This window comes from Ailuropoda melanoleuca, chromosome 14 (genome assembly GCF_002007445.2).
Source record: "Ailuropoda melanoleuca isolate Jingjing chromosome 14, ASM200744v2, whole genome shotgun sequence".
In the NCBI taxonomy this organism is placed as follows: Eukaryota; Metazoa; Chordata; class Mammalia; order Carnivora; family Ursidae; genus Ailuropoda; species Ailuropoda melanoleuca.
The window spans coordinates 3,593,581-3,597,432 of NC_048231.1; the positions used below are offsets into that span (position 1 = coordinate 3,593,581).

General features: G+C 37.8%; 1 protein-coding gene across 2 annotated transcripts in view; it reads left to right on the top strand.

The window, feature by feature from the left end:
• Positions 1–3,852, top strand: part of MNAT1 (MNAT1 component of CDK activating kinase) — a 191,588-nt gene that overhangs the window by 367 nt on the left and 187,369 nt on the right. The gene's annotated exons all lie outside the window — the stretch shown is intronic.

Sequence of the window (3,852 nt, forward strand, 5' to 3'; positions counted from 1 at the left end):
GGGACGCGCGGGGTGGGAGGAGGGAGCTGGGAGATGCTTGGCCTTGGCTCCGGGGTGAAAAGGGCGTCGTTAGTCTCGACACTGAGGAGGAGTAGGGGAAAAGGAAGCGTTATTTCTGTGAACGGACTCGAGCTGCTGGCTTCTGAGCCGCGAGGGCCTGCTTTGGACTGCTGGTAGCCGATGTAGTACCAGCAGGTTCCCCCTTCATAGCCCATGTGTTTCCACACTGTGTTGACAACGGGTCCAGACATGTCGCTGGTAAAAGCGTGGGGGGTTGGAGTGTTTAATTTCACGCGAAATGTCTTTAGTGTCAAGGGCCAGATTGCTATGAAAACAAAATTACTGTGAATATATACTTCTATTTATTATGTAGGTTAATTTGAAAACCCCGTCTGTAAACCAATTTGTCTTGATGGAGTTTGGTTAGATTCTCATCACTGAAAGCGAGAAAGCCTAGATTCTCGGCAGTTAATTTTGGAGCTATAATGATGGCTGGCCTTTAAGGAGTGCACGTTATGTGCCAGGCACTGTTCTAAGCCTTTACAATGAATTGTCTCACTTCATTACAACAGCCCCATGAGGTAAGTACTAGTATTATTCCCATTTCACAGAGAAGGAGGCCGAGACTGCTCAAGGTCCCTTATGTGGACACTACTAGAATTGGAACACACCACATCTGACTCCAGAACGCTCATTTTTGGGAAGGGGACAGGAAAGAGGGAGGTTGAGTTTGTTATTTTGAAGAATATGTGTAGGAATTGGTCAACATATTTCCTGCCACATTTAAAAAAAAAAGATTTTGTTTATTTATCTATTTGAGAGAGAGAGGGAGCACGAGGGGGAGGAGCAGAGGCACAGGGAGAAGCCGACTCCCTGTTGAGCAAGGAGCCCGATGTGGGGCTCCATTCCCAGACTCCTGAATCCTGACCTGAGCCTAAGGCAAAGGCTTAACCCCACTAAGCCACCCAGGCACCCATTATCACCACATTTTTATGGTCTCATGTAGTTCAGTAAAGGTGGTCTTACAAAGCACTTTGGGATTAAAGGTGGTATATTATGGTGAGTGTATATTCGTGTAGTTTCTCTGAGGTTTCTTAGAAATAAAAAACGGTGGATAATCTATAGTGTAATAGACTAGGTCTTTGGGTAAGCAAAACTTGCATGATCAATTGTAGTCATTATAAGAAGGTTTATTAACTTGCTTAATTGGTACTTTTTCTTATTTTTATTTTCCTTATTTTTATTTTCCTTTGCTTTATCCAGCAATGGAAATGCAGTAGAACTGTGATTGAATGGTTTAAGATTAGAAATAAGGTAAAAGTAATCAAGTGGAATGCATGGAAAAGGGAAGTGAGGTGAACAGTGTATAGAGACTCTTAGGTTTTCGGAGAGGTTTTGTTCAGTTTCTCTTCATTTTCTTGTATCAGATTTATTGGTGCTCAAGGAAAGTGAATTGGCTTTTTTGGAAGGATGCTAAATGTAATTTTCTGTCAGACATTTTTGCCTGGTAGAAATTAACTAATCAGAGAAGATTGTGATTTCAGTAAAATAAATGGCATTTTTATTAGACAATTATGAAATAATTTATTTTTAATTGGAGATTGCTTTTATTGTTTCCTTAGTCCTTTTTGTTTTCTCAAAAGAGTTAAGAATTGTCTAAGTATTGGGGGCCTGGCTGGCTCACTTGGTAGAGCGTGTGACTCTTGATCTTAGGGTTGTGAGTTTGAGCCCCGGGTTGGGGTGTAGAGATTACTTCACGAATAAAATCTTAAAAAAAATTGTCAAAGTTATTCTTGTATTTCATTTATTTTAGTTTATTTGCTAACTTGTTAGATATAGACCACATTTTATAGTTATTTTTTGACTTGAAAAATGAACAAAAATGAATAAAAGAATATAGAGTATTGGCTAAGGAAATAAATTTATGATTTTGAATTCTTTGCACAGTCCCTATAGGGCTTTGGCTTTGAGCAAATTACTAACTTCTTGTGCTCATTTTTCTTATTTGTACAATAGAGGTAGCAGCACTACCTGTATTACAGTATTTGAGGATTAAATAATATATGTAAAATATTGGGAGGTGTTTGTACAGTTTCTGCCTCTACTGTCAAATAGAGTATTTGTTTAATATATATTGATTATCATACTATCATTACTTGTGGATAGTATGTGTGCTAAGCAGAAATGAAATTAAAACAGGAGTCATTTGGGCTACCATGAAGGACTTGCACAATAATGATTATCTTTAAATGAATTCAAGAGACTATAAGATGTTAAAATGATAGTTTTAATTATAATGACCCTACTGTGAAAGAGTGAGTAGGAGTGGTGATTCATAAAAGATAAGAAATACAGAATTATGGAAAGATTAATTAGGAGGGTATACTGTTTATAGGAGAAAATACAGGAGGAAAAAGGAGAAAAGAGATGAAAACATTATGAAAATACTTTCCTCTCTTACCTGCTAGTAATTGAGGAAACGTATTCCATTTTCTATTAGTTCAATCCAGCAAACACCCAGATGAATTGATTACGTGTACATGGAAGAGGTTGGATTCCATGTTTGTTTGTTTTTCAATTCAAGGATGAGCTTTGTTTCAATTACAGAAAAGGGTGATTTTTTTCTTTTTCAGGACCACCTGTTTTAAGAAACAGGCCTTTCATAGAAATCTTTCATAGAATTCCAGAGGCATATTGAATTAGAATCAGTTATATCTAATTCTCATTTAACCAGGTCTTTAATAATTTAATTTTAATCCCAGCCATTCTTGGCAAAACTTGTCTTTGGAAACTTTGATTTTACTAAAACTACTTTTTTCATTTTAAACATGCATAAGACACAAAGTAGTAGAATAAACAAACATGTCCTGATATATAAAAGTATTTGGGGCGCCTGGGTGGCACAGCGGTTGCGCGTCTGCCTTCGGCTCAGGGCGTGATCCCGGCGTTATGGGATCGAGCCCCACATCAGGCTCCTCCGCTGTGAGCCTGCTTCTTCCTCTCCCTCTCCCCCTGCTTGTGTTCCCTCTCTCGCTGGCTGTTTCTATCTCTGTCAAATAAATAAATAAAATCTTTAAAAAAAAATCTAAAAAAAAAAAAAGTATTTAACCGTATTTACTTAAGATCTTCCTTGCTGTGTCTCTTCCCTTTCTCTGTACTTGTTTCTCACCTACTGAGTTACTACTGTGAGTTTTGCTGATTGCATCTCTGTGGTATTGTTTAATATTTTCTTCTGTATTTTCTCTAAATTATTAGTTATATTAAGGAGCTCTATCAGGTTAATTTATTTATTGTTGGAAAGAATGATTCATAAGTGTCATTAATTTATTTGTTCTGATATTCTGGACTTATACAGTACCTTTATGCAAATTAGGAAACAGTGTCTCCTTTGGGCAGGCAAAATAGGAAAAGGCACTCATTCTAGGTAAAAGAATTTGCAAAGGGGGGCGCCTGGGTGGCACAGCGGTTAAGCGTCTGCCTTCGGCTCAGGGTGTGATCCCGGTGTTATGGGATCGAGCCCCACATCAGGCTCTTCCGCTATGAGCCTGCTTCCTCCTCTCCCACTCCCCCTGCTTGTGTTCCCTCTCACGCTGGCTGTCTCTATCTCTGTCGAATAAATAAGTAAAATCTTAAAAAAAAAAAGAATTTGAAAAGGGACTTTCTAGGTATATTATTGTTAATTTCTAATATTCTGTTGTGGTAAGAGAAGATACTCTATTAAACTTCAGTTTTTGAAGTTTTCTTTTTCTTTTTTTTTTTTTTTAAGATTATTTATTTATTTATTTATTTGACAGAGATAGAGACAGCCAGTGAGAGGGAACACAAGCAGGGGGAGTGGGAGAGGAAGAAGCA